Source organism: Camelus dromedarius, chromosome X (genome assembly GCF_036321535.1).
Source record: "Camelus dromedarius isolate mCamDro1 chromosome X, mCamDro1.pat, whole genome shotgun sequence".
Taxonomy (NCBI): Eukaryota; Metazoa; Chordata; class Mammalia; order Artiodactyla; family Camelidae; genus Camelus; species Camelus dromedarius.
Window position 1 is genome coordinate 95,267,002 of NC_087472.1, and position 21,599 is coordinate 95,288,600.

A 21,599-nucleotide genomic window follows, 5' to 3' on the forward strand; every position below is an offset into this window, starting at 1 on the left:
GATATTTTGTTTACTTCAGTGAGCTGTTAAATTTGGTTGGTTGAGGTTTTTTTGTTCCTCACTTCAGTCTAATCTGAACCTTATAGACATGATCTGAATTTTTCTTTTTCTACATTGTTTAAACTTTGACTGAAAAAGTTTATATTTTTGCCAGCTGACATGATTACCTAGTCTTCATTCATCTTCATTATTGCCTTTGTTTTGGAAGATAAATTCTATACCACTTCTGCTGTTCCCCATGTCACAGCTTCTTTGAAGAAATCAGCATGTGGTGTCACTTCTTAGTTTTATCTTTTTTTTTTTTGGCTTAATAGCTTTATTGATATTATAATTCACTTACCATAAACTTCACCCTTTTCAAATATACAATTCACTGGCTTTGCCCCTCAAGCACCCCCAGCCCTAAGTAACCACTAATCTACTTCCTGTCTCTATAGATTTACCTACTCTGGACATTTCACATAAAATAAATCATAATACGTGGTCTTTTGTGACTGGCTTCTTTCACTTAGCAAAATGTTTTCAAGGTCTGTTCATATAGCATTTATCTGTACTTCACTCCTTTTTGGGCCTAACAATATTCTATAGTATGGATGTAACACATTTTGTTTAGGTAGCCATCAGCTGATGGACATTTTGGTTGCATTCTTTTTCGGCTATTATGAATAATACCGCTATGAACATGCATGAACCTATTCTCCTGTGAGCATAGATTTTCATTTCTCTTGAGTATATACCTAGTAGTGGAACTGCTGAGTCATATGGTGACTCTGTTTAACATTTGGAGGAACTACCAAATTCTCCAAAGGGGCTGCACCATTTTACATTCCCACCAGCAATGTATGCATGTTCCAATACTTGGTTCATCTTTAATTACCATATTAAAACTAGTTATTTTCTCATGGATAAATGTTGATTACATTAAAAATCAAAATATGGCTTAGTTTTTACTTTGTCTTGGATTTTGATTTCCTCCACACCCTTTTCAGGTTTTTATAGCATGCAAATAGATCCCAGATTTTAATGCTTAAAGCTTAATGTGCCCATCCAGACTTTTTGGTGTTTCTCACTCCAACGATCTGTCCTCAGCCCCAGCAAGCTTTCAACCCTACTTTTTCCATCTCATTACAATTGCTCTCTTCAAGTAATCAAGAACTAAGAGGCTCATGAGTCTTAGCAATGTCAGGCTTTTAGAACCTGCATAAATTATGAGATGGAAACATTGAATGTTTCAGTTAGTGATGAATTTTAAATCACTGGGACTATGAACAGGGAGCCATAGTTTAAATGATAGTCTGTCAGTATGTCTTGTTTATGGATGCTTCTGTTCACATTTAACATGAGGTCTCAGAACCCAGATCTCACTAACAATTGCTCCTGTTGTTTAAAGCAGCTTGTCTCTTATTACTGTAAAAATAGCGCCACTCAAAGCTCTAACTGCCGCTTGCTTGGTCTCCTTTGTTTCCTTTTTAATCCTGAAGGTGGGTACGCTCAAAGGCTGATATTCATTTCTAGTTTTCCATTCCTGTTTCCTTTTAGCCCAACAGCCGGTGTAAGCAAAGGTATCAGTGGCAGAGTTTGAAGCACATCAATTGGATTACTGCTGCTCTTTGTTCATTCTTCCCAGGCTGCTGACTGTAGACTGTTTTTCTGGTGCTTATTAGCTGTGGAAGAGGTTAAACAGCATAGTATTTTTTTTATCCTTTGAGCCAGTGGAGCCACCAATATTTTTGACTGTGAACAAAAACTTTAGATTTCCATCCAGATTTTCAGATTGGCCTGCTCACTTCTAGTGTTGCTAATCAACATCTGGGCCAACAGAGAAATTGTGTTTCATGCATACCAACTAAATCCCATTCAATTGTCTACAAAGAATATAACTATGTTGATGGCATGGAAATACTCTGTTTATTAAGCAGGTCCCTTTGCACCTGTTCGGTGATCAGCCCAATTTAATTCAGGCTCTTCACTAAATATTAATGAAGTTGAGCGAGCAAAATTTTTCAGATCCTTGGCATCTTCAAGAGAGGACTCCTCAAAGAATACTACGACAAGGTAACACATTTTAGAGTATCCTAATTGTGTATGTGTTTAGTGTCCACATTGTCAAGGAAAGACAAGCATAATTACCTGACCATCAATTGCAGATCAACTCTTAGAAAGAAAAGAGAAATTAAAATGTGAATTCAATGGATAAAGGAAGAAGGCTATTAAGAACAGAAGGTTTTTGCTTTTTCCCTCTCAATATGGGTACTCAACTTTGCCTACACATTAGAATCACCTGAGGGCCTTTTTCAAAATACCATGTCTACAAGATGGTGTTCAGAAAGTATAGTACATGTATATTACGCTTCGACAGAGCATTAAGAAAACAACCAAGGCATGGGTTCCATTTGAAACCAAGACTTAAGAAAACCTAGTAACTAGATCACTGGGGTGGGTCTCAGTGTTTGTCTAACTATAATGTGGACACGAAATCCCTGGGGATCTTAAGTGTACAGTATGACTCAGTAATTCTGGAGTGTAGCCCAAGATTCCAGATTTCTAATCGGCATAACCGTAATGCCTAGAGTTCCACCACCCATGCTTTGAGAAGCAAGGGTCTAGCCCAGCGGTTCCCCAGGGGGCTTGTTAAAACAGAGTGCTGCATCCCACCCCACAGTTCCTGGTTCATTAGATCTGGGGTGGGGCCTAAGAATTTGCATTCCCAGGTGGTGCTGATGAGGCTGGTCTGGGAGCACACTTTGAGAACCACTGCTCTAGGCCAGATCTACACCCTACCATGCTCAAAGATAAAAGTCATGAAGACATAAAAAATAGCTCTCACAATATATAGATACTCAAGTAGGAACCCTCTGAAATGTGTTAACTCATTCAGCATATATTCTGAAAAGGCTGAGTTATCTGATTTCCCATACACATAGAATATGAAGAGTTCAATTTGAAGCAAAGTTAATACCCTGCTGGAAACAGACCGTATTACAGTTGTCAAATCAGCAGTGAGGGAGGAGCAGAAACATTAAGAAGCAGACATGGAAGTTATAAAGCACATCAGGTGTCAGCGAACTGTCTCTGCCAAGAAAAAAATCAATCCTTTGGCCTCACTCACCGTAGCCAGGCCAACAATAGCCGACAGTAGTCAGCTGCGACCCGCTATCAGCAACCTGTAGTATCTACATCGGGTTTAGTTGGAAACGACTCTCATTGAGGTTCAAGGGCATGTGTGGCACACACAGTCTCCCCTTCTGCTAGTAATTCACATCTGTGCTTCTACTTGCATAAATGATCACAAGTATTTGCTGAAATCCTAGCATAGGAGCGGCTCAATAAACGTTAGTAGTCTAGTTTCCATTGTAGATTTGCCGAGTGCTGACTGCCCGGACCTTGAAACTCATTTCTACTCACACTTGCCGCCCTCTCCAGCCCCCAGACACATAGGAACGGTCTCTCCCCCCTCCTTTTTCTTTTTTAATGTTGCTTGTCTAGCTGACCCACAACTGAAGAGGCCTTTATATTCGATATCACCATTTCCCCAGCCCTTGCTCCTTGTTTGAACCCTTTAATCTGATGCCACCTTTAACCTGGCATGATACTCATCTGTGGCTAATCTGTGCATGTAGAATTAAGTGTATGTCTCCCTATGCCAGCCACACATGCACAGCCCTTAAATTCTGTCAGACGCTGAGAACATTTCTGCATCATTGTCCAGGAGGGGGCAGTATCACCATGGAACGTCTGACCTATCCAGTTGTCCACCAATCCTCTGTAGGAAGAGGAATGAATTATCTCTGAATGGAGCCTGCTTGGAGCCTGATGCCCAGTGGGCTACATTACCAGTGGTACCTAAGAACAAGATCTCTCTCTCTGGCCCATCCCAGGTGTGAATGTCTTCACTCCATCCTCTCTGACCTACTGATAAAATTATTTACAGTCAAGAACATCCCAAGATCTAGGTTATGAAATGGAGGCCAGAGGTCCTGGCCTGTTCTCCATTCCAGCTTTTCTTACCATAAAGCTGAAAATGTGAACGGTTTTTGATTCCTTTTAACTATTTTCAAGTGATTAGAACTGAAGATGGATCAGGAGGATGTCTGAAATTTTGTACTGACTCATTCCCTGACTTTGCATCTATTTGTTGCTTCTAGTATTTATTCCTTTAAAATTACTATAATAAAAATCATTTCCCATTTATCTTAGATATCTGATTTTCTCTTTAATACAGTATAGGTTTCTATAAGTGGTATTACTAAATCAAAAAGTATGAGCATTAAAAGGTACAAGTTTGCACTTACAAAATAAGTCAGTCCTGGGGATGTGATGTCCAGCATGGCAACCATAGTTCATAACACTGTGCTGTATATTTGAAAGTTGCTAAGAGAGTTCACCTTTAAAAAGTTCTCATCACACATACAAAAAATCTAAACTATGTGTGGAGATGAATGTAAACTAGACTTAATGTAGTGATCATTTTACTATATATACAAATATCAAATCATTATGTTGTACACCAAAACTAACATAATGTTCTAGGTTAACTTTAGCTCAATTTTCTAAAGTATGCACATTATAAGGTCTGTATCACTTCTAGTCTAAAGCAGCTAAAAGTGTTGTGAATTCTCTCTCTTATCCATAGAGCAAGAAGGGAAGAACTCTTGAGATGGTAAAAATTGAAAAAAGGAAGCCTGAAATTTCAAGGCAGAGGTCTAAATAATCAATATGGAAGCCATCCCAGATAGCCTTCCTTGGGGAAAAGCCACAGAAAAGAGACAGCTGACCTGCAAAGGACTGTGATGTAAGTAAAAATAAACATTTTATGTTGAGACCTTACATAACTAATGTAACACAGCCCAGCCTAACTAATAAAGGAGATTAGCCCTGCATCAATGGTTCCAAACTAGGGGGGTTTGCATAGCACGTGGGATACTAGTATTGGCTGGAGACATTTTGATTTGTGACAACAAGGGGTCTACTCCTGGCATCTGGCTGGTAGAGACCAGCGATGCTACTAAGCACCCTACAATGTAGAGGACAGGCCCCACAACCGGAAGTGGTCCCACTCCAAATGTTGGAAGCGCTTAGGCTACGACATGCCCTAATTTTACCCTATCTGTAGATAGTATTTTCCCAGTTTATCTTTGGTGCTTAAATTCTCTTTGTAGTGGGTTTTTTGAAGTACATGAAACTTTTCCCATACTCCGTGTGTGTGTGCGCGCGCGCACGCTCATTCCCACTGAAGGAACAGTATCTGGTCATAATACATTACTTGGAAAATACAGGGGAAAAAAGCGACATGTATGACCAAAGGGAAAAACAGTAAGGACATCTTTGCTCGGAAGGTGAACTAGGAAATAGTTTCAAATGTATAACGTGAAGCTCAGACTGAAGCAAAGTCCCTAAGGGACAGCGCCACTCGGGCTAAGAGAACGAGTGCTGTCTGATAGGAAATGAGGAAAGTGAGACCCGCCTGTGAACTTGGAACACATGCAGGGGGAATGGGATGACTCTGTCAGGGCACTTTTTTGCTCTGAGGACAATTTCATCCAGAGAGTATTCCAGAGGGAGAGACTCACCAAAGAGAAAACTTTCTGGCAGTGCTTGCCCAGAGATCCATCTCCTGACCAGGGATTTAGCATCACCCCAAGGCAGAGAAGCACTTTCTGGAATGAGGAGGTTCCCGTGACCTAGAAGGGCAAGTACTGGAGGTAAGTGTGAGCTACAGGAGAGACTCACTCTCCAGAGAACCACTCTTCCCTTGGCATTTGGAAACAACACAGTAACTGAGAAACGCACAGAGGATGTGTCCTGGGTATCTAGTGCCAAGGAAGAGGTGGCAGGAGATTGTTTTTGGTTTAAAACATTTATTCTGCTCATGAATTTTAAATGTGGACAGGGCTCAGTTGAGAGAGCCTGTCTCTGCTCCCTACAGTGTCAGCCGGGACGGCTCCGAGGCTGGGAGCTGGAACCATCTGAAGGCACGCTCTCTCTCACGTCTGGCAGGTGATGCCAGGAATCCACAGACAGCTGGGCTTGGGACGGCAGTGTGCTGCTAACTATCAGCCACGTGTCACCTCTGGGAGCTGTTCGGCTTACAGCTTTCTGGTTGAGTTTTACTCAGCTACGTGGAATTTCACTAGGCGCGCACACACACAGTTTAGTTCTCAGGAAGAGACTCCGGGGAACTCGGATGCAGGTCCCCGTCACTACCAGGCAGGACTGAAAATGCCTCCGGGCAATAGGCCAGGGCCAGCACAAGGCTTCCCTCAGTTTTTTACCTTTTCCCAGAGATCACAGTCCTGAATTTCCTGTTGCTCAATGTCTGAAAACTATTGTTACATCTACTTTTCCAGTCTTCTAATTCTTTACACAGAAGAACAGTTCTAGTCCTCCTGACTCTACCGTGGCCTACGTTATCAGTTACGTAGGCCAACTTTTTAAGCTGAGAAACAGACAAATCGGGTCCATTACACTATTATCTCTACTATGGTATATCTTTGATTATTTCCATATATCAAAAACAAAAACAATACAAAGAGAGTTTGGAGCAGAGCTTTAAAATTTTAAATCTTACCCAGTTGCCATTCCCATGTTAACACAGAAGAAAGACAATTTCATTATTTGATATTCAAAGTTACAGAGAGTAACTGCTGCAGATTCCCTATCTGAAAAGAAAATCGTAGGTATAACTGATGTTCCACCAACAAGGAATACAGTAATTCAAGCATGCAGCTGAATTCCCTAATAACTAATGAAAGTATTATGTAAAAGAATGAAGAACAGAATCTTAAAGTCAGAAGGTCACGCCAGCAAAAACTTGAAGAGGTTCTAATACAAAGATTCATTAAGCCTTCAGATGTAAATCAAGAATTCTTCAGGCATCTAGGCAGAAATATCAAGTCACCTATCAAGGGGGAAACAGACTTTCCTGAGATTCTCCACAGGAGGAGGTAATGCCAGAGGGCAATGGAACACTGTCTACTAGTTCTGAGGATTGAGCCTAGGATATCTGGACATGTTGTTTAAGAAGATCAGCAACAGGCGATGCCAAGACAGTGGAGTAGAAGGACACACAGCCTCCCACGAATACAGTGAAACTTACATCTACAGGCCCATCAATTCGCACAGAACACCTACTGAACTTTGGCAGGGTATCTCTCACTTCGAAATACAAGAAGATTCCTCACAAAACCAGTAGGAGAAAAAAGAAGAAAAATGAAATCAGTGCAGGACCTGTCCCTCAGGGAGGGAGTGGCAAAGGAAGAAAAGTGCCCTTATACTGGAATATACATATGTATATGTATGACTGAAACATGATGCTGTACACCAGAAACTGACACATTGTAACTGACTATACATCAATTAAAAAAAAGATCAGCAAGAGAATAATGTTTTTAAACATGAAAAAAGTCAATTCCTCAATACTTTTTTTGAAAGACTACTCTACAAAAAAGTTCAGGAACCCAAGAGATAAAAAGGACTGATGGGGAATATTGAAATTAAATACAGATTTAGACTGAATCTATTAAATGATCAATTACTACAAACACTCTGTCAGCTTCTCTCACACACACATATACACACAAATACAAATATATACACACATATATACACATACACATATGTATATACGTATACACCTACATACATGTTCATATGCAATTGCACTATTAAATGTTATATAGGACTGTGACTTCTTAACTTGGAGGTTAATACATGTGAAAGGTAAGATTCATATTAAGGTCAAAGTTACCCTTAAAAATCCTTTAAACCTCAAATAAAGTTCAACATACATGGTTTTGTGCGTACAACCTAGTATGTTAAATATTATCAATACTAACCCTTACTTGGAAACTACTCCCTAGACACATGGAAGGAACAAAAGGAAGTCTATATGCAGATAACAGGGTATTCGAACAATTCTGCCAGTAAACTAGTTATCAAATACGGACTGTGATTGGGGGATTGGTAGAGAATTCAAAACTATTTCTGTCTTCCTGCAGTATTGATTCCATTCTGTCTTCAAATCGTGCATGGATTCACTACGCAGCTCTCTGGGAATTAAAAAAAAAAATAATTCCAGTGGTGAATGGAAAAGGGATGAAGAATTCTAAAGAGTTCCTCCTTGCTTACAGAATTTACCCCAACTTGTTTAAATATCCAGCATCTAAAAACATAATAAATGTTAATAAATTTGCTTGTGATTGTAAAGTTAAAGGGTAGCTTATAAAATCAGTATGTAACTTAAAGTCTACTATAAATCTTCTCAAAGTAAAAAAATAAATGTACAAGAAAAATCAAATGTAGAATAAATTTTAAGAATGCTAACCACCTTATCTTTAATAAAAGAGTAAAACTAATACCACCTAAAAGTGAGACCTAGCTTTTAAAAAGGGCACAATGGGAGCAAATTATTTTCTTTATATAATCTTTTGTCTTAAATGGATATACTTTAGGAACTGGTACATTTGAAGAATATAAACAATAGCTTCAGTTTCACTTCATTTTCCTTGTCTTCAATTAAATAAATCAATTTAATAGTTTTATTTAAATTAGCATGTATAATATGATCCAGTTTTTATAAAATTATTTCTCTCTATCCATTTTTCTATCTGTATGTATACAGTCATCCCTCAGTATCCACAGGGGATGAGTTCCAGGACCCCTCAACAAATACCAAAATCTGGGGCCGCTCAAGTCCCTCATATGAAATGTCGTAGACTTTGCCTATAACCTACGCATATCCTCCCATATACTTTAAATCATCTTTAGATTACTTTTAATACCCGATACAACGTAAATGCTACGTAAGTAGTTGCTGGTGCATGGCAAATTCAAGCTTTGCTTTTTGAAACTTTCTGGATTTAAAAAAAAAAAATTTTTTCCATCTGCAGTTGGTTGAATCTGCAGATACAGAAGTCATAGGTACAGAGGGTTCACCTTATTATAAGAGATGTCTGTAATGATTCCCAAAATATTAGCACTGATGAATTCTGGTAACAGTTTGAGTTTATTCATTTTTAGATTATTTCCTATATTGCTTGAATTTTTAGTGTACATATTTCATTTTATAACAAAGTCAGATTTCAAAAAAAAAATCAAATCTCTCGGAGCCAATGAGAGAAACACCACCATCCTGTACTTTACAGTGCCTTCACCCTCCACTTCCATACCAGTTGCTACTCTTGGTTGTCAAAAAGGAAAGCCTCTCCTCACCTTTAAAAAAAAAAAAAAACTAAAATAAAATAAATAAAAAAACTTTTATAGGAGTAAAATCTCTGAGGGCGGAATGAGGCAGGATGCAAGAGGGCAAAGCACAGCCAGTCAAGGAATGACAGCAATTTGACACCAAAATGTGGAACATTCAACTCCTAGTTGGCCTTGAGGATTAAGAGGTTTGACTTCTGGTAGACCTTGAGCTTCATTATATGCTCATTGTAACAATGTGATAAATAACATGCTCGCAGGCTCCGTGACAGTCCCAAGGCTAACCAAAAAAGGCCGAAGAATGGGCGGTGGCCCAATTTCTGGGAATCCCAGCCCCTTCCTCTGGGCAGTTGGAATGGTCCCACCTGTAGGTGCGTGTGAAGCTACTCAGACCATAAAAACTGAGAACACCATGCCTAGCAGCCCTTTTGCGCTCCCTCCCCTTTGGAGACAGCCTGCACTCTGTCTATGGAGTGTGTGCCTACTTTTACTTTGACCTGAGCACCCAATTCCCACACCTCTTTCCTTGCCTTTCTCTTGCCTTACACTCTATGCAGTGTGCATCTCTAAATAAATCTACCTTTACTCAAAAAAAAAAAAAAAAAAAAAAACCCAAAACCTCCCCTCCATACAAATGCCATCTAATATATACACACAGAGATCAGTTCAGGACTTGCCATGACATTACACGAACTTTATGGCCACAGGAAAGATGTGTATAGATCTGTCCTGAGAGAACATGACTGATATTTTGTATAATGCAAGGATTAAAGACTAAAAACTGACATTTGCCACTTACCCACACCTGATTGTATCAACTCTGTGACATAATTCCGAGTACGATGGTTTGTTCAATTGCAGATTAATATAGTATATCACAAATGAATAGCTAATTATTCCCCAAAGTTACATAGTTTTTATTCTGTTGCCTACAACCAGTAACCTGGACGCTTCTAAATGATGATGGTTTACATTTAAGCTTCATTTTTCTTCTTGGCCTTGGCATTTTGAGGACCATCAGAAACACACATTAGTGGTGTTTACTACACTATGTGTTATGGACTGAATGTCTGTGTCCCTCCCCAAAATTCATATGCTAAAACCTAACTCCCGAGGTAACTGTACTAAGAGGTGGAGTATTTGGGAGGTGATCAGGTCATGAGGTAGAGTCTTCATGAATGGGATTAGTGCTCTTATAAGAGACCCCGGAGAGTTCTTTCACCTCTCCACCATGTAAGAACACAGCAAGAAGGCGGCCATCTATGAACCAGGGAGGGGGCCTTCATCAGACACCAAATCTGCTAGTGCCTTGATCTTGGACTTGCCAGCCTCTAGAACTGCGAGAAATAAATTCTGTTGTTTATAAGTTGTTCACTCTACGGTACTTTATTCTTACAGCCTGAAATGACTAAGACACTCTGCACATCTTCTCTAAGGAGAATAATTTCTTTTCATAATTAACTCCTCCACTATTTATTGTTCTGTCTGGATTCTTCTGTTTTAGCCTTCAAACCTGGCTTTACCTTTTTTTTTTTTTTACATACAACATAAATACTTGATTAACAGTCAGATCATCCTCGTGGGCCAAGTGGTCGATCATGAGACTAACACAGAAACATCTGATATATTCAAGAGTAAGTCTGCTCTCTTCATTGTCTTGAATTTCAGTGTCCTTAGAGAATACATTCTTTTAAAAAAAATTCCTTACCCCTTAAGTAAAACCAGAACACTTTTTTTTTTCATAATTCACGTTTTACTAGACTCGGAGGTGCAAATTTCCTTGTCAGCACTTGCCATGGTTGGTGAATATTTAACAAGGTAATTGGCACATGGAATCCCTGGGGTAATAACTAAAGTCATTATAGACCGTGTGGATTTAACCCTATCGTTGGCTTTCCATTGTGACACTTCAATCAAATATGACCCTAAAATTTATATGCATTGCAGGTGTAGCTCCCCACAAGCTCATCATGCTGGGGCTTGATGGGAAAGAAGTTATGAACATACAGCACACATATAGGACATACATGCACACACAGACTGTCGAGAATTTGGTGATGAGTTAGACTAGACAGGTCACATCTAGGATGATACATCCAGTTCTGCAATCTACAGTTTTCCAGGAACACTGAACTACAGAAAGGCGATTCGCCTCATTCTGGAAGATGGCCAAAATGAGGAAGAACTAGAAATCATGCCAGGAAAGGGAAGATAAGGGATATGGAATGACCCCCAAGTAAGAAGAGTCAAAGGAAAGCCATGGCGAGCTGGTACATGGGATACTTTACATAAGAATTAAAATCCATTAGTGAATGTTTCAGAAAACAGATTTTTCAGAAAACAGATTAGTAGAGAAAACACTATTAAGGCTAATATTAGAATGAAGTTTCATCTAAAGGAATGAAATTCCCGAGAGGTGGGAATAGCTCAGTGGCAGAGTGTGTGCTTATCATGCACAAGGTCCTGGGTTCAATCCCCAGGACCTCCATTAAAAGAAAAAAAAATGAAATTCCCATCATTAGGTGGGTTTAAAAGGAAGTTGAATGAACTGCCAAGCTCTCAGAAATGTAGCATGAAGGATGCCACAAGTGAACAGAAAGTCTTCCTACATGGCCCCCTAACTATTTTGTAAGTCTAGGAATTTTACCACTCTATTAATAAGGAAAGAGAACTCCAGTTTTTAAAAGCTTAATAAAGAGTCTGAGGTTGGCAAATGTTAGCCACTATATATAAAAATAGATAAAAACAAATTTCTTCTGTATAGCACAGGAAAGTATATTCAATATCTTGTAGTAACCTTTAATGAGAAAGAATATGAAACCAAATATATGTATATATATGCATGGCTGGGATATTTTGCTGTACATTAGAAACTGACACATTGTAACTGACTGCTTCAATAAGGAAGGGAGGGAGGGAGGAAGAGAGACAGAGAAAGAGAGAGAGAGAGAGAGAAAGAAAGAAAGTCAGCTTCCAGGAAAGTGTCCAATTATGAACAGGAACTATGAAACTGGAATCCAGATCTTTTAACTGCAAATATATGTCACTTATCTATGTGGTTTTTTTCACTGAACCAAACTCTGTGTGTGTATTAGTAATAAAATATTAAAAATGTTTAACATCATGGTCATAGGAATACAAAGAGGAATCATTAATATACCTCCCTGTATCTTAAAATTATATAACTCAACCTTAATTAATACAGCTTTCTGAGATTTCATTAAATCCGATCTGGGTGAAATATCTTCTGCATTTATCTCACAAGTAGAAGGCACTTACATTTAAGAAAGTCCAGTAATAGATCACTTAGATTATGCAAAGGCAGACCCAGGAATCTACTGCATGTAAGATTCACAAGGGCAGGCATTTTTGCCTGTTCCCTGATCTCAAGTGCCTAGAACACAGCCTACTAAACGACTGGTGCTAAATAAAGATTTACTGACTGAATGAACGGATGAAGGTTGAGGTAAAATGAAACAAATATTTCTAAATTCTCTCCTGGCTTCCTTGAAAGAAGAGAATGGTCTTGACCTAATGAAATCAGAAACCCTCTTGGGGGGAGGGTATAGCTCAAGTGGTAAAGTGTATGCTTTGCATGTATGAGGTCCTGCGTTCAATCCCCAGTACCGCCATTACAAAATAAATAAATAAACCTAATTCCCCAACCCCCCCACCAAAAAAAAAAAAAAAAACTTAAAAAAAAAAAAAGGGACATGATCTAATTCAAAGCTCCTACAGTTCTTTGAATAAATCTAGGACCTCAAGTCATAACTGAACTACAAAGGCATCTCAAACTTAGAATTATAAAAGTCAGTGAATTTCAAACAGTCCCTGGCAATCTAAGTTTATAAATAAAAATATGTATTAGGAAAATTCAGAGAAGAAAATGCCTGCCCTGAAGGATTCCCTTGGAATTTTTTTTCCTTCTAAAGAGAAAAATGGCTGGTGAGTCAGCAGAGCTAGGGCATTTATAACAATGTCCTTTCTCTAACCATTGATTTGTTTTCATTAGGTAAGTAGTTAGTTTTCTAAAGCTTTTTTCCCCCCTTTTGCTCTTGGCCTTAACAAAATTGGTAGTTCTGGCACTGTCATTAATTCTATAGTTGCAAAATTCCCTTGGGGAAACATAATAACTTTAGTTTATTGAAAACCCTACGGGAAGGATAGTTTATTAGGTATCCGGATGACTGGATGTTGAGAAACATATCATTTATCATTTAAAGTATCTGTGGTGCAAGGGCACTGTTAAGTGTATGCATATAAAACATATAACATCTGGATTAAAACAGAAATGACAATGAGATATGATATCTTCATTATACCAGACAACGAGATATTTGGGGACACATGGCTGAGTAAGTTTTTCATATTTTTATCAGCAAGTTTGCTGACCTATAGAAACAGCCTCTGTGCTCCCATCCAATCCTAGAAGTTTAAAATTTTTCCTTCCATCTTACATATCAGTAACAGCTAGAGATGATTGGAGAAAATGTCTCATGTCACAACTGTATGAGATTCAATCAGTAACAGACACAAACATGTCTAAACTACCAAATCATAAATAGTAGCTCAGCCACATTGATGGCCAATTTATATCAGTCAATACCTATGCAATTTATCATAAATATCCCCTAAAATGTCAGGTCCAAGAGTTGGATTTATCTAGAAATTAAGAGCTGGGAAGGATTTTGGAGATTATCTCGTCTGATCCGTAAATTTTGTGGACGATGAAATCAAAATGATGATAGTAACACACATTCCCCGTTCTCAGGGAGCTATTAGCCTCATGAGAAAAGAATCCCTAAATAGGAAATGACAACATAGTGTAATAGAAAGCAAATATGTATAAGCATGGACTATTAAAGGATTACTTAGAAGTGACATTATGTCTTGCTTTGGGGACTATGGGAGGATCAAAATAACTTTCCCGAAGAGGTGACTCTGAAGCTAAATCAATAAAGAAAGACTAAGAGTTGTGCAGGTCAAGAGGAGCAGGGCATTTCAGGAAGAGGGGCTAGAAATCCCCAAAGGAAGAAAAACCACAATCTGTTGAGGAAGATAGAAGCAGTCTACTTCGGTTGTCAGCACACAGAAATGACAGTAAGATAGAGGATTCTAGGTGTCAGAATAAGAAAGAAATTTTCCACCTAGACTCTCTACGTATGTATCAGTGTGGATGTGTGGACCAAAATGTCACGATCCAATACTGAGCCAGACTACAAGTAATGCACTCCGTTTTCTATTCCTATTGTTTTTCATTTTAAAGTATCAGTCAACACCCACTAACATAAAGGTCATGAGACACTACAGTATCATGATTTACTGTTTGAAAGACACTCGTGTGAAGGTTGTGAGGTGTTAAGCAAAGGTCAGATCATAATAAACTATCTAGTTTAGACATTATGGATTGGGGAATGGGGAGTCATGGAAGGGTTATGAGCAGGGGAATGAAGTAATATAGAAAGATCATTCTAAATTGTTTCAAAAAGGATTTGAAAGGCTCTGAGAAAGAAGGTCAATGTTAGAAGTTTCTAGAGGTAATTTAAGCAATTATTAATGGTAACAGAATCAAGACAGTTGTTTTGAGGATGAAGGAAAGCAATTAAGAAGTTACAATTTATATTCAATACCTTGTAATAGCCTATTATGAAAAGAAATATATATATGTATACTGAATCACTGTGCTGTACACCAGAAATTAACACACTGTAAACCAGCTATACTTCAATAAAAAATAATAATAAATGGAAGCAACAAGGATGGACCTGGAGATTGTCATACCAAGTGAAGTAAGCGAGAAAGAAAAATACCATATGACATCACTTACATGTGGAATCTTCAAAAATGAGACAAATGAACTTATTTACAAAACAGACTCATAGACATAGAAAACTGAATTGTGTTACCAGGGGGGAAAGGGGCGTGGTGGAGGGATAAATTGGGAGTTTGGGATTTGCAGATACTAGCTACTATATATAAAATAGATAAACAGCAAGGTCCTACTCTACAGCACAGGGAACTATACTTAATACCTTGTAATAGCCTATAATGAAAAAGAATATGAAAATAAATATGTATATGTATAACTGAATCACGTGCTGTATACCAGCAATTAACGCAACATTGTAAACTCACTATACTTCAATAAAAATTTCTTTAACTTAAAAAAAAATAAGTTATAATTAACATAACATCGTTATCATCTGGAAGAGGGGATAAATGAGAGAGGAAAGACACTGGTTCAATTCTGAGGAGTCTGTCTTAGGAAGTATGTTGGTAGTAATACCATTCACAGAGAGAGGGAAAAATTAGGAAAAACAGGCACCAAGAAATGAGAATAATGATTCAGTTTGGGGCCTTCTGAGTTTCAGATATCTGTTGAATATCCAAGTAGAGCTATCAAGCCAGAAGTTAAGTACAGATTCTGGATACAAATGAAAGTTGGGACAGGACAGATGCGGAACTAGCAGCATACACGACATAATTGAAGCCATCATTTAAGAAACCCATTTATGAACTATAAATATTTATAATATTTTCTGACCCTTAAAAATGCATAAAGCACTAGTGGAATGTGTGCGTGGTACACTATTATCACTGTTACATACAAATCAGGAACCTGAGACTCAGAGTTTAAGTAATTTGCAAAGCTGACATGGTATTGCCAGAACTTAAGACTCTACTTCCAGTTTTTTATGCTGCATCTTTCAAATTTTTTCCTTTCTACCAGAATGCTCCTCTCCATCATGCTATCTGCTTTATATGAGGTCCTTAGAATAAACAAACTTCTTGTCCAAATAATACCTACTTCATCGGCATTTATAAGTCATTAATTATTAGGCTGTTTGCTTATTATATGCAAGGGTTTGAATTAATCATACTCCATAATTCATAGATCACCATCATCATTCATCCCCGGAAGTCTGATCTCTTGTTTTGTGTCTTTTATCCTCTTTTATCCCCAATATACTATTTCCATCTCCTGCCACTGACTCATTTCCTAATCTGTTAGATATTCATTCTTTTTTGTGTGTTGTATTATATGCATGCATGTTAATTTTTCTTTTTGTTTTACCTTAGTACTATTGTTTTTAAGAGCTATTTATAATTTTGTAGGCATATCTAGTTGGATCTAACTGCTGTGTATACCCTTCTACAGAATGCATCGACCACATTGTTCTCATCATTTCCATCAGGGCTGCATCTAGTTGTCTCCAATCTTTTTTTCCAGCTTTGAGATATAAGTGACATATAACACTGTGTACATTCAAGGTGTACACTGTGATGATTTGATACACATATGTATCACAAAATGATTACCATGATAAGTACTTATCTCCAACTTCTTGTTACCAAAAACAACCCTGTGACAAATTTCCAGTTGAATATTTTCTTTACGGACCTGTGTGAGAATTCTCTGAGCTACTTATCCTGGGCAGTGATACAAGGACACAGGGTATGTAAACACTTAATCTCACGCAATGTTTCAGATTTTTCTTCAGAATGCCTGCTACCAACATGGTTTCTAAAGCATATCAGCATTAGGAATTTTAAGAAGCTCTTCCCACCCGTCGGTCCCCAAAATACTCTTTCATTTTTTTCTAGATTAATTTTATAGTTTTACCTCTCATATTTAGTTATTAATCCATCTTGACTACATATATTTATAATGTTTTATATGAAATAAAATTCCATAAAATAAGCTAGTTTTAATACCATCCACCACCCAATCCATCAATCCATCAATCCTCCAGTGATTTTCAGTGTCATGGTAATCATATATCGATTTCTCCTATCAACATACTCTGTCATCTCTGAAGCATGATTCCCAAGTCTTAGAAGACATCATCTGATAGGTTTATTATTTGGTTCAATCAACTTATCTCATTTTTTGATAATTTCACATTTTTCTTCTTATGATCCCTCTACAGAAACAGTGAAAACGCTTGATTTTAAACAATACTAAAAGATTCAATGCAGTTGTGTCATGCCTTCTAGAACTCATGAATTTGGCAAAGGTCTCTAAAACTGGACAGAGATGACATATGCCTGAGAAACAGCACTGGAAAGGAATATGAGAGCTGACACAGAGCTCTGGGCTAAAATAACCTCAATCGTTGCATTGATTTAAAGGGTGATTTTTAAGCAACGACTTTCTTCCTGGGTAAAATGAATACTATCACTGCCAGCTCCATAGCTTGAAAACGTTTCAGATTTCCTGACTGATACTTATGGTAAAGTAGCACGAGACATTTACCAGTATAAAATCTCATTATTTCCAATGTATAGATTTAGACATTCTGAACAATTAGCAAAGATGTTTTACAATTCTTCTTTCCCCCTAAAACCAATCCCAGCAAAAATATATAAATTCATTTTTGTACATTGTGTCACTCATCGTTTTCTTTATTATAAAAGTCTCTACATCTCTCAAAGAAGCTTTTCAAACTCTAATTTAACTAACAAGCCATCCCTCAGCCATGGGATAAACTTTAAAAACAGAGTTTTAAGGGGCGAGGGTACAGCTCAGTGGTAGAGTATGTGCCTAATTAGCATGCATGAGGTCCCAGGTTCAATCCCTAGTACCTCCATTAAAAAATAAATAAACCTAATTACCACTCCCCTAAAAAAAAACAAAAAAAAGGTTTAAAAAAAAGAGTTTTAAATATTATGCTATTAGTACATTCACTGTCCTGGACCAACAGGAAACACTTGAACCTTCCTTTTCTTCTCCTCTCACCACCAGCGACCCAGCAATTGCTACTTCCCTTCAGCATCTGTTTGTCAACACTAGTAATGGCTTAACGTTAATCCACAAATACTTGCAGAAGCCTATGCAAATTTATTCCAGATGAGGGCGGCCAATAGCTACTTCTAATGCTTCTGTTTTGTTATCATGCTGCCCACCTCAGCTTGAAGTAACAATGTGAGCTTTACATTTGCCAAAAGACGCCAGAAACACCTACTGACTGATTTCCCTGCAAAGGACTCTGGGTGTCCAACATTAGTCACCCCTATTCCGAAAGGTCAGCCCATTTCAGCTTCCACTAATTGCCACGTTCTCTCTCCTTGTCAGCATCATTTCAAGACAAATCATCCCTTCCTCTGCTCTCTTTATCATAATCCTTTGAGTACTTTTCATCCAATTTTTGTATCTTATAAAGTGATTGATCGTATTCATTTCAAGAGCAATCTCATCTCCTCTTTTGGATATTTCTCAATACTTCAGTTTTAGGGAAGCAGATGTGAACGAGGACACAAGCTGATTAATTTCCCACTTCTGTTACCTCTTTACAAACATTTATGCATTATTTTTCTTAGAGAAATTCTAGCACATGATAATTAATTCAAAACCATTCTCATTTTCTGTTTTGTATCCTTACTAGAACAGCCTTGAGTTATATCTCCCCCAGCCAAATTTCAAATCTATCAAAATATTTATAAGTGATTATTAATATAATAAGCGCTCTCTTCCTCTGAATGATTTTTTCTCGCCATCATTCCTTTAGAAGCATTATTTTAAGAGTTTTTCATTTCTCTCCTTTTCATGGTGCATGTTTTGCTTTCCTTAAAAGCACAGTTATGTCTGAAAGCTACAGCACTCTCAAATGCTCAAACAGAGTGAGCCAAAAAATAGCAGAGGAAAATCACATCTGCTTTTCAGCATTGTGAACAAATTCACTGATCTTCAGAAGGCACACTTTTGAGCAGATAAGGATTAAAGGGTTTGGGTTGCATTTGTTAGAAGTAAAGACAGGGCACTGACTACTGTAATTAATGTCAACATCCAAAAGCAAAAAAGCAGCAAGTCATTTGAGAGACTGATTCAGCATTTTAGTTGTTATGTCTCCAGTAAGAGGGTGGAAAAAAAAAAAAACTAAGAGATTAACTCTTCTGGAAAAGGAACAAATGACCCAGATGATTATAAACGGAATATTTAGGAGGGAGGGTCATGAGAACTCTAATAGAAACATTTGGGAAGAAGGAGAGGAGAAGAAATGGCAAAAGAGAGGGAGAAAAATGGAAAAGGCAGAGTACCAGAGGGAGGAAAGAGGAGAATGAAAAGGAGGAGGAGAGACAGGTGAGAAGAGAAACAGTAATGCAGGGTTGGAAAGAGTATTGTTAGAACCATTGTGCAAATCACACAATCCGGTTCGCCAGATAAATCTGCTGCACAGGTCCTATCAGAAGAGTCTTCATTAAACATCCTCAGTCACATTTTAAGCATACATCATTGACTCTGGGTGAGTGGGTGGGGGTGTGTGAGAGAGAGAGAGACAGACAGACAGAGAGAGAGAGAGACAGAGAGAGAGAGTCTGTGAGTGAGGGGGCAGGGAGGTGAAGCCAGATGCAGATCACCAAGTCCACCATATAATTTCACTGCTCATGAATTTAATCAAGTGGAATACCTCAATGCTTAAGGGATTTTTTTAATTAAATAATTACTAAAACTTATGGTTACCAAAGGGAAAAGGAGGGGGAAGGGATAAATTGGGAGTTTGAGATTAGCAGATATAAATTACTATACATAGAAGAGACAAGGTCCTACTGTATAGCACAGGGAACCATATTCAATAAGTTGTAATAACCTATGATGAAAAAGAACACAAAAAAGAATACATATATATGAATAACTGAATCACTATGCTGTACACAAGAAACTAACACAACATTGTAAATCAACTCTTCTTCAATGAAAGAAAAATTATTCGCACTATGACCTTGAACATGATACTTAACCTCTTTAAAGGTCAGTGTCTTCACCTTTATGGGGATTATAATGACACCTGTCTTGGAATTTTTGCAAGGTTTAAATTAGCTAACATATGTGAGTAAGTTAGAATAGGGCCTGGCATATAGTGAGCACTTTATCGATGTTAGCCAGAATTAGCAGTAGATGTAGCAGTGGTAAGAACAGCATTGAAGAACAGCATTGATGAATTGGGGCTTAGAATGAGTAATAGTCTTCCCAGAGAATGGAGAGAATGTGGTATATAAGAAGGATCCAAGAAGAGCAATCAGCTAATAAGGTTTGAATAGAGTTGGAATTTTCTAGTAAATGGGTGTGTGAACTTTTAATTTCATGACCCAGAGGCTGGTTTTTGACATTTCTGACAAGAATGAATTCCGCTGATTTAGACCAAAGTTCTGCAGATATTAATCTTCAATGGTAGATTTTCTCTGCGATTTAAGTCTGCCTGGGCTCCAATGTGTAAAAAAGCTAAAAAAGAACGCTGGATGCTAAACACAGCCCTTGGCCCTGTGGTTTCACAGGGTGAGCCACTTTAATGCGCTCCTCTTGTGATCACGCCAAATTATTTCTTACCATGATCGCTGCACCAAAGCTTTCATACCTGGAGAAGGTATGACGAGAGCTCAGATATTCCCAGCCAAGATATGGGCCAAGTCTTTCCAGGAACCACCACCTCATGCTCCTGTCCTGCTATCCTGGCCTAGCTGCTCTCAGTCCCCCAGGGTGGCAGAGGGGGCCGGGGGTATCCATCATAATAGTCTGAACAAATTTTCAGAAGAGCTAATAATGTAACATTTTTTCCCAAGTGTCTTAGATGATTCAGACCTGATTTAAAATTCAATTGTCTTGGGGTTTGAAGGGGGCTCTCTCTCTTAAGTCACCAGGTTATCTGTACCAACCCCTTTTATCCATACATCACTCCCTCTGACACTATAAAGTATGTGTCATATCTTAGGAGTTTCCATGGTGGTGTTACAGATTGCTTGTTAAGAAGGAGGTAAACCAAAATGAATCCTATATCTAATGCTTTGTGTTCACTTTGAATAGACAGCTATGGGTAGACCAGTGACATGAAAAACTCCATTTTTAGGGTTAGAAAAAAGTTAATGACTAGGTTCAAAATTACACCAGTGGTGCAAAAACTCAGCTTGACAGCAATTTCTAGTGATAACATTTATTGATGAAATCTAGCAATACCAAGTCCATAACGAGAAAATCTATTAAAAAATAGAACAAACTACTCTGTACCCCCAGACAGGCACTAGAGGTTTGACAACCATGATCTTAGAGGCCACGTAATATCTAATTCCATGAAATGTCCATACTTAATTTTAAAGGTCATAGTTTGATCCCATATGTGTGTGTGTGTGTATAATTTATGTATATATATAAAAGCACCTTATTTTAACTAGGCTTTCCAATATATATTTCCCATTCGACTTGAGAAACAAAATTTTTTAAATAATATATAGACCTATGACTAGAAATATTTTATAGCCCTCATTTCCCTGAGTTGTTCACAAATGAGTAATATTACTAAGTTTTTCTTATTAACTTATGCAACTTTTTATATTACAACCCTAAATTCTATTCCCATGAACTTCACAAATAGATTGTATTTGTTTTCTGGATATTACACACTGAA

General features: G+C 37.9%; 1 long non-coding RNA gene and 1 other non-coding gene across 2 annotated transcripts in view; one reads left to right on the top strand and one right to left on the bottom strand.

The window, feature by feature from the left end:
- The window catches only part of LOC135320284 (uncharacterized), a 262,059-nt gene that overhangs the window by 98,162 nt on the left and 142,298 nt on the right, over positions 1–21,599 (bottom strand). The window lies entirely within an intron of this gene.
- TRNAD-AUC (transfer RNA aspartic acid (anticodon AUC)) lies at positions 11,614–11,689 on the top strand. Its single transcript has one exon. It is a non-coding gene; the product is annotated as a tRNA-Asp (tRNA).